The sequence below is a fragment of the Siphateles boraxobius genome, unplaced genomic scaffold (genome assembly GCF_051911475.1).
Source record: "Siphateles boraxobius isolate OS27281-9 unplaced genomic scaffold, OSU_SipBor_1 19, whole genome shotgun sequence".
In the NCBI taxonomy this organism is placed as follows: Eukaryota; Metazoa; Chordata; class Actinopteri; order Cypriniformes; family Leuciscidae; genus Siphateles; species Siphateles boraxobius.
Genome location: NW_027508799.1, coordinates 4,941,895 through 4,956,639, shown reverse-complemented (window position 1 = coordinate 4,956,639; position 14,745 = coordinate 4,941,895). Strand labels below are relative to the sequence as shown.

At 35.5% G+C, this 14,745-nt stretch overlaps 1 protein-coding gene and 1 long non-coding RNA gene across 2 annotated transcripts in view; both read left to right on the top strand.

The window, feature by feature from the left end:
• The window catches only part of LOC143741618 (uncharacterized), a 548,742-nt gene that overhangs the window by 146,343 nt on the left and 387,654 nt on the right, over nucleotides 1-14,745 (top strand). The gene's annotated exons all lie outside the window — the stretch shown is intronic.
• Nucleotides 5,702-6,794, top strand: LOC143741478 (uncharacterized). Its single transcript, XR_013205066.1, has 3 exons — nucleotides 5,702-5,722; nucleotides 5,805-5,849; nucleotides 6,579-6,794. It is a non-coding gene; the product is annotated as an uncharacterized LOC143741478 (long non-coding RNA).

Sequence of the window (14,745 nt, the reverse complement as noted above, 5' to 3'; positions counted from 1 at the left end):
TTTCAAATTATTACATCATTGTCACACAGTTAAAGGGATAATTTACAGCTATGAAAAACAATTAAGACCACTTAACATTGATTTCTGAACTTGAAGTGGTCTCTTAATTTTTTCCAGAGCTTTATATATACTGATACACACACACACATATTGAATATCTCTGTTCTGATCTCTACCGATATTTTGTAGACAGCTACAACAAGGCCAGAGACAAGGTCAACCAAGCAACAATGACCTCAAATTTGGACAGTGACCAGGAAGAAGAAACAGGCAGGAAGATTGTCACTCCTGCTCGGTACCTCGACTCAGGTAAAAGACAGTTTGGTGGCTGTTTGTTTTTTTGTAGTTTTATTTCTTTCCATTTCTCAAAAGAATATCTAATGTTACGCTGTGTATATATATATATTAGGGATGTAACAATTCACTCGCAACTGGTTGAAAATCAATAAAAATGTGTGACGATTCAAACGAGCACACACTAGCATGAAGCTAGCGAGTGTTTTCAGTTCATTCCTATGGAACTTTTGTGGGCTCAAAACACTCAGTTTGCTCCTCTCGCCAGTGTGCACTAGGGGTGTCCCCGACTAAGGATTTTCATAGTCGAATCAGATTCGTCAAGTCCTGCCTATAGTCGACCAATAGTCGAATCATGTGTGTGGTGTTGGGGAGGGGGCGGGGCTTTAACATTTTAAAGCCGCGATGTACAGAACATCACACAAAAATATAGAAGAAAATGTATAAAAACATTTTGGATCAATAAAACTAAGAAATAACATAAATAACTGCAGAAAGGCCACACTGCAGATAGGATTTGCATTTCACATGCAAATCAAATTAAATCGGCTGAATTGCCTGTACGAGCATGCTCTAAGTAGGCCTAAAGCGCAACATCGATGCACTGAAAAATAATCAACAATTAAGAACACAATATACATTTATAGTAAATAAAAATACAAAACTAAATAAGTCAGAATCAAGTCACAAGAAGCAGAACAAATGTGTGCAAAATGCCTAAAGTGCAGGGGAACACATATTCAAAACACAAGTCACAAATAGTTAAATTAGATCACCCTGAGTGATCAATTAATAAAAATTAAAATAAAGAAATTATTAAAATAACGAAAGTATGTTCAGGATTGTCAACTTTGTATTTTTAACTGCAGAAACAACAATAAATGCTAAACTGGAGCGGCAGTCTTTTTAGCTAATCATGTTCACAGTATCCAAAAATCAAATTAGAACCGGCTGAAATGTTTATAATCACTTGTACCCATACCTGATCGAAAAAAACAAAATCCAGTCTTTCACTCGGCCTGTGTCCGTTTGAGTCTTTTCAAATTGTGTGCGCGGATAAAATAGCCTACATTCTAAAACGCTTAACGTGAAAAACGCTTAACGGCGTTGTCCTAAAACTGTTATATTAAAAGATCAAATTCTGTACACACCTTATTAATAAAGCATACTATATAGCCTACAGGAAAGCAGATGAGCCCAGAATATGAACGCAACGCGTTTTAGGCTACGTTAAGCATTTTCCTCCCATAGAAAACCGTTAAAGAAAAAGCTTTACGTGACTTTCTATAGGAAACGCGTTGCGTTCATATTCTGGGTTAATCTGCTTATCTGCACATATGGTTTCTTAAGGTGTGTAGCCTACAGTGTACATACATTAAGCACGTAAAAGTGCCATTTAAGCGTTTTAAAAGCTTTTTCACGTTAAGCATTTTAGAACGTCCCGAGGAAAACCAACCTGTTAACGTTGGCCGGCAGAAGTGCGATCATGGTTTTCCTGATGCTAAATCCAGCCTTGGAGAATATCCTTCAGGTGATGGTGTGCATCTTTAGATTTTCTTATCCCAGACATTTTTAAAGATTTAAATCCCTGCCGACAAGACGCTCCTCTGTCTGTCACGGATCGAAAGTGAAACTTAAATCTGTCACGGGGTGTTTGGATTTATTCACGCACGTTAAAAAATATTTATGAGCTTCTTTCTTTGCACATTTTATTGACCGCATTATCATAATAGGCTGTATATTAACGTATTGACAGAAAACCAGTAGTTCTATGTGAAATCAGACATTGAGAACACTCATATAGCCAAAATAACATAATCCTCGTTTAATAACACATCTGCGAAGATTCGACCGTGAGATTGGTAGTCGAATCAGGCTCCTCCTATCGAAGCATCGAATCTTCGACTATTCGGGGTCACCCCTAGTGTGCACCATACAGTTTGATGGTGTGCATATTGCATATTTGTGCATATTTGACAGTGTGCAAGCACCATCAAACAGTAGACATGGTGACAGCAAGCGTATATGTTGACGTTGAATCATTCAAATCGGAGATGTTGCTGCATTTTGACTTTCCATAGACTAATAATAATCACCACCGTGAGAAGCAACAGTCACCTCCGTTTTCATGCAAAAGGCATTAATACGTCAAGTGCAAGAGCCACAGAGATAACAAGGTGCATCAGTGTTTTAATTTTTTAATAACTTTAGCTAGTGTAATGATACAAATTATAACAAAAATTAAATCTTCCCTTTATTACAATGTAAAATCCCTGTCAATGTGGTACTAATTTTACAGTCTTTTTACATAGTGTGCGAAGGTACCAGCCTCTTGACCAGACAGACAGAAAGACTGGTTTGAAAAACTTGAAGGGATTTTTTTTTGTGTTATACATAACACTAAAAAAAAAATCCCTTCAAGTTTATCCCTTACAAGTCCGTCTAATTCGATCCAATGGCGGCATTCAAATTAGCGGTGAGGGTCTCACGCGTGTTCCGTCTTTTCTCAAGGCAAAGTATTTTGGGTTAAATGCAATACATTTTATCTTATGTATTAACTCGTTATTTCATCTGACTCCATAAATGAAAGGTTTTAATGATGTCTGTGCATCATTAAATGTTAGCGAATGTTTGACTATTCCTTTTAACTCTAATGAAAATAAAGTCAAAGTCTGTCTGTTAGAATGATCAATATAACAATTTATTATGTCAGGTAAATGTATTATTAGTTCAAAGATAATCAATACAAAGCATCAAATGTTCTGGAACAAAGAGAAGACGAACCCGACATTATAAATAGGCTACGTGAAGCTGAGAGTTTCGCGACCCCCAGCCTCACGGGCTGATCTGAGATACTGAAAAGGTCCTGATCTCTAGTTGCATTTCATTATATAGCCAGACCTCATTTCATATGTAAACATGAGTTCACAGTGGAAATTTACTATGTCCACCCCCATATCTTTTATATTGTCGTCTTTTCGCGTGAAATATAACCAAACTGTAGAGCGCTTCTGCCTCGATGCCATGTTTGCTTCGTTCTGAATCAAAATAACACAGCGCGTGGGTGACGTCATGACACATTTGCAACGAGCGGAACCGATAAGCGGAATCGTTAAGCAGGCATACTAACGGTTCCAAGGAATTGGTTCACTGGGCACCGGTTCTGAAGAAGAACCGGTTCTCGATTCCCATCCCTACTGGTCAACCAGTTTTTCCAGACTTACAGTTATAATTTGACAAAATATATTTCAAAATTAAAAAGAAATGTGGAGCATTTTGTCTGAAAAATAATAAAAGGGACACTTCTTCATTTATAATTTTTCTTAAATCTCATTTGTTAAAAAAATCGTGAGAAAATCGTATCGTGAAACCATTATTGTGAATCGTATCGCATCGTGAGTTGAGTGAATCATTACATCCCTAAAAATATATATATATACTGTGCAAAAGTGAAAAAATATTAACATGCCTAAGACTTTTGCACAGTACTGTGTGTGTGTGTATATATATATATATATATATATATATATATATATATATATATATATATATATATATCTCCATTAGATACAGATATAGATGAGCCTTTTGCCAAGAGAGTGAAGAAAAAGACTGACACATCTGCCACAATGACTCCCCAGACTCCACAGATGCCAAACATGCCTTCCTGTAAGTAAATGGTACTGAGTAACCACAACGTGTTTGATGTCTGTGTATTTTATTCATAATCTTGAATGTTTTCCTCAGAAATTCGTATACTTTCAGTGAACTGCACTGACTTTCTAACTTGCAATGACCTTGTGTTTTTAGTCACCCCATCAATGGATTTCTTTTCAGCCAGACACAACGAGGACAGCCCAAGTAAGTCTCCATTTTAACTGGGGCTGGGGGGGGGGTTGGGTCTTGGAGTTTATCCCTCTTTTGCACCTTGCTTTTTGTAGGCTTAGCGCCTACAACAAAACAGTATAACGACAAACACGCTTAAATAGGCGCTTTTACATTTTTCTTTGAAACCAAATCTTCCGCCGTCGTCTTGTCAGTCAGTGTGGCGCAGTGTGGTGAAATCTGACTCCTGCTGCTGATTTGTGCTGTTACTTGTTCAGACGCGATCAGTTTTTAATTGTAAATAAGAAATCAAAACGACGTTGGGGGCGGTGGGCAAGTGATGTAACCGGTGTTGCGGCTGAAAAGGCTCTCAGACTGAATGCAAGACAGAAAATATAGAATTCATCACATTGACTGCTAAACTGTAAGTCTATTGCAATGTTCCCAACTTTAGATTTGAATCCATGGGGGAAGGAAGTAGTTCTGCACACAATAGGAAAGAAACTCCATCATTGTTTCTTATTAACTAACTTATGCCGTCGAACTGTTGTATAAATGAATATCACACTTGTAGCCGTGCGATATGGCTGTATATCAGCAAGCTGTGATTACCTACGGCCTACAGCCGAATCACAGCCATACTGATATACAGACATATCGCACGGCTACAAGTGTGATATTGCTCATATATAGCAGAAATAGTTAAACACCTAGTCTGATTTGTTTTTTACTGAATTAAATGATTTTGTCATGATTCTGCCATCATGTCCGTGATTCTCTTAGTATTGCGGCAGGATCATGACAGACCCATGTTCTGTGTGCAAGCACATGGCCTTGTGTTTTGGTCATGTGCTTGTGTTGTCTCGTCTCTTAAACCCGCCCCCTTGTTATCCTGATTCAGTCATCATTGCTTTACCCGTGTCACCTGTTATGTCTTGATTAGTCTCCTTATTTAATCCCCTTGTGTTTGCTGTCTTGTGTCGGTTCATTGCCAAATGTTACCTGTGAGTATTCTGTGGAAAGTCTTGTCATTGAAAGTCGTAGTTAGTAGTCATTGTTAGTATTATACAAAGTGTTGTTTGTTTCTTGTTCAGTCATTATCTAGTCTAGTCTTTCCAGTCTTATATCCCTTGTTTCGTCTGTTTTGCTCCCTCATGGGTTTTTGTTTTCTGTTTGTGTCAGAATAAACGTTTAGTGTCTGCAACCTTTCTGCGTTTGGGTTCGTTCCTCCACTTCATAACAGATTTTGCACATAAATTTCTCATTGTATCCCTTTATCAAGGAAAAACACACTATTTGCAAATTTTTCATTGTGCCTCTAAAGTTTATAAATGCGCTCCTAAATTTTTCAACTTAAAAGCACTGGGTAAAAAAAATAAGCATCAAGCCCTGACTTTGCAAATAATTGTATGACTGCATTTCTTTTTTTACTTTTTTTAGGTCATGCTATAGGTCTTCAGATTTATTCATAATGGTCTTAAAAAGTCTTAAATTAGACATGATGAAACCCTGATGTAACCAGCTTTTCTTTTCTTATTTTGGCAGCTTTGCTCACAAATTTGGATGCGACCTCAACCAGGACTGTTACAGAGCAGTGACCAAGGTATGCCTGTCATCACTAGACAACTTGCTTTTGGTGACATCTAATTGTACACAATTTTTACTTGTTATTTGCACAAATGTAGGTCCCTCTATCACCGGCACTCTGAATACAACTCCAAACACTCAGAGTAAGTTGGATTCTTGATCATTGCCAATGCCATCAAAAATTACACAAACTAGTTGCCATTGTCACCTACCAATGGTAATGTGGTACTTCCAGTAAGCTGGGACTTGTCAAAGCCTAGTAAGTTCTGGGACAGATTTTTGTTTCCATTACCATTACCATAATGAAGAATCAACAATGATGAAGTAGGTAGTGTACAATTACAAAACCTATGTCATTTCTCATGGGTACATGTGAGATGTCAGCAAAATGGAATGTTAATCACTGGTAACCACTGGGCTCAGCTCTTGATTCAATTTTCAGGGTTTCCTGATGTAGCAGCCTGACATTCTGCCATATCACAATTTTTTTCAGGAAGATCACGATTTACATTATTATTTGTTTCCAAATAATTTTTTTCATATTGGTAGTACTATAAGTCACTGCAGTACAGCAAAAATTATTTCTCAAATTTAGGTGTAACCTAGAAACATGTACGTAAATTTCATATGTAACACTTTGCAAGTCATATTTGTTAACACGGATGTATTAGCTTGCAAGAACTATATGCATTTTGCAATATAATTTTTTTACAGCATTTATTAATATTTTAGCAATACAATTGTACTATGATCATTCATGTTAGTTCGTAGTGTAGTTAAAATAAAACACACACATACCTGAACCTATTTGTAAGTTCTTGTGGTCAATAAGGACCATAGGACAATTGCTCAGATGTATTTTTATATTTCAGATGATTCTTGCACACCAGCATATGTGAGGGCCATCTTTATGAGACTGGACAAGATTGAACTCTCTCTAGAGACCATTCGGTCCATTTTAACCAAAAATATGAGTTCTGATGACCCTGAAATAGAAGAGCTGACCAGGTCACTACAGACTCCAGCACAACTTGAAGAAGCTTCTGACAAGCTAAGGGACACAGCTCACAGAAAGAAAGTGGTATGATAAAATAGGACATTTCTGTGTGTGTGTCAAACAGCCAGTGGTGAATACAGTGTATATCTACACAGTCATGATCAGTTATCTAGCTCATTGTATTTGTTTGGATAAGATGTTTCAATAAACTACATATGCATTTGACAACTTTATTACTTGAAGAGTCAAACCTAATGAAAGGAACACAGAGAAGAAAGGAAATCACTGGGAAATACAAGCCTTGTCCTATCAGATAACTATTTTTCTGTATTGATTGTCTTTACAGGTTGATTACCTGTCACTGCTGGGAGGTAAAACTCCTGGTGACTCTGTACGTCGGATCATGAGGAAAATTGGAACAAATGCTCTTTGGGCCAATTACAGTTTGAAGGGTCGAAAGGGTAAAAGAAATTTTCAGGACCTGGCTATATTTCCCATCATAATCCGTAAGTTGTTTTTATCTTTTAAGTTATTTTGTAACCCAAGACCTTTTCACTCTCAATCCTACTATATAATTGGAGAGGGATTAGTGTGTTTGTGTGTTTCACCATTCCTATTAGTGTGAATTTTTGCTAACTAAAACGATAATGAAAAATGTTTGGTGACAACCTTTTTGTTGTGAATAATGATGACCGACGAGACGACACCAATGTGTTACAATTAAACAATTAAACAATAACTGACTACATGCACAACATCATTGACAAAAAAAGACAAGGCTAAACTGTAATTTAAAAAAATACAACATTACAAAATCTACCTTTATTATTGATGAAAAAAGAAGAGAGGCAACTGTTTTTTCATAATCCGCCACAAGCGTTCATTCTTGCGGTTGCTAGATGTGAAGACTTTAAATCCACCCAATTATGCATTTTGATGTGTTTGACTTAATCTTTGCAATCTGGCAACCATGTGCACATTTACTCTCTACACTGCAGAAACTACAAGGCTACAACTACTTTGTTAGTTACTGCTTCAGCTACATTAAAGTACTTAAATACTTTTCTCATTCTTGTTTTTTCCCTCTTTGCCTTTCTTTATATTTAGAGGCCTGCCACAAGATCCACCCCACAACTCTGCAAAAAACAATAGAGAACTGTGTAGCTGATACACTAAGATATGCTCCTCACAGAGTGTCTCAGGTCAGTGTTAATCGTTTGTTCAAAAGACAAGGATGTATTTTCTTTTCAGCAAATTATGCTTTTTTCACATAAATTTAGGTGACTTGTCAATTTATTTTTTTTAAGCATTATATAGAAATTCGAAATTGCACTATCGTGACAACACTAACTTGATTAGATCAAAGATGAAAATGTATTAGCTTTAAGATAGGCATAACAACATTTTCTGGCTAAGCTAGAAAGCCATGTTCGGTGAACTCATGAAAAAAGTAACTGACCCACTGCATTACAGTTTAGCTGACATGTAGCTGCAAATTTACATGATATAAATTTGATTTTAGTGACAGGGTGGTTTGAGATGGTAATGCAAATTTTTAAATAACGTTTTTTTTTCGTTTGATAAAACCAAAGAAAATTCTCCTTTGTAACATTGCATAGAATTGACATTTACTTGAGTGCCGTTACCTGTTTTTAGTAGTTTGGTTCATTTATCCATCTTTTTTGTTGTAAATATAAATAAGTTATTTGTGTATCCTGTTTATGAAAGATTAAACTTGCAAAAAATATATATAAATCCATTTAATAATAGGAAAATATATGAATATAAATAAATAATTTGTTTTAAAAAAATTATATTTTTTTCTGTATGTATTTTAACTATTTTGTTTAACTTTGTTTTTTATTTGTATATTTACTTAATTGTAATGCATTAATTTGTATTTATTTGTAAAAAAAAATTTATTTTTACATGCATGAAAGACAACAGCATCTACTTTTTTAAGAAATAATAAATGATTCTGATTTTATTTCATATTGTCTATACAGGTGGATACTGGAGGACCATCCACGGATGAAAAACAGGAGCATGCAGCAGCAGAGGGGAGCGGCATGTTAGAATCTGCTGACTAAATTTGCGAATACAAAATGTTGAGATTTTTTATTAATATTTGTTTCTTGAGCAGTTTATTATTTTTTTTATCATGGTAATGTTTAAAAATGTTCAGATTTTATTTTTATTCATAGTTCTTGAGCAGTTTTATTAGATTTTTTTTTTAAAAAAAATTTATTAAATTTATCCTGTTTCATGATGTGCACACTTTCTCTTAAAGCTAATAAAGTTTAAAATGTTACTACACAACATTTGCATGTTATTAAAGCATGAAGTTTGACTCTAAATAAAACTGTCTGGGAACATTTAACAAACTGGAAAAAAAAACTTTATAGCAATGTTATGGCATAATGTTCCAACAATGTTATCACTAAAAACACGTTTAAAATGTGTTTTTAAAGTATATTATTGTATCTTTTAGAAGAACATTCTGGAAACGTTTTATGACTGTTGTGATAGACATTGTTCTAAAAAATATTATCACTAAACATTTTAACAAGGGTATTACCTAACAGTTTTAGAATATCTGTTGGAGAACGTTATCCTACCTCTTAGGAGAACATTCTGGGAACTAAAATTTTAGAGGATAATGTTCTAAAAATGTTATGTCTAAACATTTAAGGAATATCGTCACAAAACATGTATAATGTTTTTATAGAATGTTATCCTAACTTTCAAAAGAACATTCTAAGAACAAAAATAAAATGTATAACAGCAACCTGTATAAGAATGTTAGGAAATAATGTTCTAACAACATTATTACTAAACATTTTAATAATGTTTTCAGAGAATGTTATCCTAACGTTTAAAAAAACATTCTGGGAACAAAAATAAACCTACCCGCTGAAAACATAACGTTAGAGAATAATGTTATAAGAAAGTTACTATGAAACATTTTAATAATGTTTTTAAAGAATGTTATCCTAACGTTTTTAAATAATGTTATCCTAACGTTTAAAAAAACATTCTGGGAACAAAAATAAAACTACCCGCTGAAAACATTTATAGAACAATGCATGATAATGTTCTCAGAACATTTTTAGAACAAAAAAATCCTAGCTGGGGAGGGATGCTTTGCAGAATGTTAAGCCATTTAAAAGTATAAAATCACTGTGCACTTTTTTGTGTTAAAAATATGAGCATCATATATCTTTAGTGTATCAGAAAAAAAAAAAAAATGTTTTAAGGACATGGAGTCAAGTAAATAATAATCAGGGCTTCACAATAAGTACTGCCCGATGGCCCTACGCTCGGGACAGTTGACGGAACTGCTGTAGGGGTATAATATATATATAATATAATATATATATAATATATATATATAGGTAAGCAATAAGTACGAGAGGCTGTGCTGTATCGTGAATAAGTCACGTCTGAAGGGTGTTGTTTGGCGACGCGAAGCGGAGTAACCCCTTCAGCCATAACTAATTCACGATACAGCACTTGCCTCGAGCGCCTTATTGCTTTTATAAAACAGTTGCCACACAATACAATCATTAAAGCCGAAAAATATGTATTTATGCAACTTTCATGAAGTAAAATCACTAATAGCCTTCCTTCCGTAGGAAAAAATCGTGAGAGATCGAGAAAGCGAGTGTAGCTGCATTTACAGTAGACATAGCATTTTCCATCAGGTTTTCCTATATCCATAATAAAAAATAAAAAATGTCCCCGTTTGCTGCTATATCTTGTCCTTTTCACTATTAATTGGTTTTGCCTATAGTCATGTCAGTGTGTCTTCCTTCTCCGTGATCACAAGTTTGAGCCTTTCAATATAAAAGGTGTCTTTACTGAATGAATCAGCTTTTTGAACGAATCAAACATTTGTAATCATAAAGTCTGATAATAACTTTTGTAAGTGAAATACCTTAACTTAAAATGATAGTATTATATTGATAAAGTGAATTTTGAGCACATAAATAAATGGTACTTACATAATATTCATGATTTCTGTTGTGTTCCAGATGCTGTTATGAAATGCAAGTCTGATCTGGGAGAGAAGGCTGTAGAGTGCTACATTGCAGAGACACTGAAACATGTGCCAGCCCAACTGAAAAAACATGTTCAGGTATTGATGTTGAATATAGGAAAATAGGGGGAACAAAGGCAAAATATTACATATTAATCAGACAATGGTTCGATTTGATTGAAACAATGGAGGGCAAAACCTGCAAAAACAATACATATTTAAACACGCAAATAAATATATAAATAAATCCACAAAATTTAAATGTGCGAGAAAAAAAAGGAAAAAAAACGAATGATGGGGGAAAATGTAAAACGGAAAGTTTTCTTGAACACAAATAAATCAACATGCACGTCAAAAGTTACACAAGTTGCATAGTACTTGCATGAATAGTAAATTTCCATATCAAAGAAATCATCAACTCACTCTGTACTGACGAACACAATCTGGATCTCAAAGAGTGCCTATTTCTCCCCTAAACCTTGTTAAACCCAACGCACGGGTCGGGTGATGCAAAACCGCAATTTTTGAAACTGTAACTCAGTCTCGCGAGACTTACTCTCATTAATTTTTTATCGACATAACAGGCTTGTTTGAGATGCGCCTTGCCTCGCCTGAAATGTAGTCGAGAGTAGGCGGCTGCAGTGAGAGGAGGAGTGAAAAAAGCACAGGCAAGCCGGACAGTTCTCGCTTCTCGCAGTGGATCCTACACCTGCGAGATCAATGATGGATATCGCAGGATTCACGGGATTCACGCTCGTGCACAGTTTTGCTAATAAACTGGATGTAATTTAAGTTCTGTTGCCTTTATATGAAAATAAATATAATGAACAAGACAATAACAAGTACTTGTTATTTAATTCCATTCCAAATAAGTGTTTATCAATCATTTTTTCTTTAATACAGACATGGGCTGTGACATGGATGTTTTTTATTTGTGTGTGTGTTTTTTAAATAATAAAATGACATTGCATAACTTATAGAGATCGCACTGTCCGAGAGTACATATACATATAAAACATGATATCCGAGTTTTAAAATCAAACATTTTAAAAGAGAACAATACATCACGGTTGTTTAAACCAATCAACATTAAGCTGTGTCATCAGCAAGTCGTTTCCCATCATGCTTTTGATCAGCACAGTCGGTGGAGAGCAACTGCGCACGACTGCAGAATCCGACACGTGCGCCTTGCGCTCGCGAGAGTTTTTTGCCACACGTCAGCATGACATCAGCGCATGGCGGACCGCACTCGAACACATTTCTAACCGGCATGCATTACGCGCTGATCACCGGTGATCGGTTCTGCGCAGATTTTGCTCATCTCAAACAAGCCTAACATCTCGTTATAAGGAGAAAAATGTCGCTTTACCTTTCATTTTAAACCCTGATTGCCACAAGATCTTATATGACAGGAGTTGCATCTTTTTCTCACAAGATGTTATGAAAAGGACTGACTTAAAACGAAATTCTAAATCTTTCATTTTTGCTTTTTCCAATCGATATTATTTATCAGGACTATAAAAACAAATAAAAAATAACAACAATAAAATGTGTATAGTTACATTACCGGTCTGTAAACTTTTTTTCTCCGCAAATGTTCGTTAATGTCTGTTTTAAATAGAACTTAAGAGATTTATTTTAAGCTAACGTTAAATTTAAGCCCAAAACACAATTTCCACGTTAGTCAACATTTTCACAGCATTTATCACTGATTTCGTCACCATGGATAGCTCCCATTAAAGGTTACAATGAAAACGACTATCCTGTTGTTTTGTTGTTGTGCTGTTTCTTTAGGTTCGACTGCCAGTACCTGCAGAATTGGAGTAGTTTGCTTGTTCTACATTCCTCGAAGTCTTCCCGTCTTCTTTGTTCAAACAAATTATAATATGTTATAATTAATTAAATTGTTAATGTGTACTGATGTTTTCTAAATAAATTAGCTGAATTTACCTAATTTTGAGTATGCATTCATCATTCAGCAGATTTAAATAGTCTTTAAATAATGTCTCTAAATGCTTACTAACTGGTAACGTCACAAAGTTACGTTGTCACAACGTCGTGCTTAATAACTGGTAACGTCACAAAGTTACGTTGTAGCAACGTATCTGGGAATTTCACTTTTCCGATTGCCACGACGTAACTAATTACGTCGGCAGGACGAAAATTTGGTCACCAGATTACGTTGCAGTTACGTAACAGTTACGTATTTGTATTAGCTGGGGAGGCGGGGCGCGATTGAACTGTGTGTGTGTGTGTGTGTGTGTGAGAGAGAGAGAGAGAGAGAGAGAGAGAGAGAGAGAGAGAGAGAGAGAGAGAGAGAGAGAGAGAGGCGCGGGTGCGATCGAACAGTGGAAACAAAAAAATACTCCGTAAACATATAATTCAAATTGCAAAGTGTTTACATTTGTGTACACTCCCAATAAAACACAACATTGTGCTTTTGTCACACTCTCTTGTCAAACTGTAACCTACAACTATCACCCAACCAAAATCGCACGCACGGACGAACACACACACACACACACACACACACACACACACACACACACACACACACATACACACACACACACACACACACACACACACACACACACACACACACACACACACACACACACACACACACACACACACTAAATAACATTCCTGCAGATTTCATTACAGGAGATTAAAAGAGGCTCCACTGCCTCTGAACAAGCATTCTGTTAGAATAAACACATCTGATGTCTCACTGCAAACCTTCCTGTCAAGGCAAGAGTGAAATTGTGATGTTAATGTGATTTAAAGGACATAAGGCTGTGAAAACCTTGCTGATTGACATAGTCATAGACTTCTGATGTTTAAAAGTAGCTATTGAATTATTACTGCGGGGGTTTATGAGCTGATAATGAAAAGCTCATAATGAAATCATAAAATGTCAAATAATTTTAAAACTAAACAATCAAATTAAAGCACTAAAAAGATAGTTCGTCATGTGACCATTAGCCGACATCAGAGAACCATGAACAAGCAAATATGTTGTTAAATTACTTTAATATTAACCTAAAATCTACTGACCTAAAAAACGACTATATTACAGTGTTATGGAATAATAAATGCATTAAGTTTAAGTTGTTTGGAACAAATTCAGCAGAATGGTTCAATTTGTTTGTAAAGAGTTAAAAGCAAACCTAATGTGTCCTCTCCGACATCTTTTTTCAGTTACGATGGGGGTGTCGATATAAGAGTGAAGTGTTTATGCATGAAATGTGGTGTGCAGAACATACAGGTGGGATTATGTGTTGCGAGTTGTGACTTTACAATTGATACATGGTGCCACTGTACAAATTAAATCTTGATAATTCCATTTGCATTCTTTCAGCTTCGAGGAAAGATGCGTGTGGTTTTGGAGCCACTGATCGAAGATATCCCATTCGTGGGTGCTGTGACCGTGTTTTTCAACAAAGAAACTGTGAGTGTCTCAAAATTAAGAAATAAAGCCAATAAAAGAACCTTAATTTTTAAGAGTTTATGAAAAATTTGGGTTCTTCTATGGTTGACTATGATTCTTTGAGCTTAAAACATTTTTGACATTACACTATCTCCCAGTTGACAGACAAGTATTGAGCCTAGTCCCAGACTAACTGAAAGCAACTTGCAGTGACATATCTTGAAATGTCAGTGTCATTGTTTTGTCTCGAGATGCACACCAATAACTATTTTTCTAAGGCACGCTTATAAAAACTACTTAAATGTCCTAATTGAACTAAGGCCTAATCCTGGCTTAATCTAAGCCTATAGGTTCTACAGATCAAGTACATTATTAGTTCTAGGTAACATCCGTTAACTGAGTAAGTCGAAACCCTCCTGGATTCTTTGAAGCTTCATTGAACTTTAAAAAGTTCTACCATAGTGTTCTTGCAAGTGTGTACTGATCCTTACTGTCTTTATTCTTTCAGTAGTGCTTGAATTAGAATATTACTTTTAATAGAATCATGTAATCTTCTCCTTTTTCCTCTGT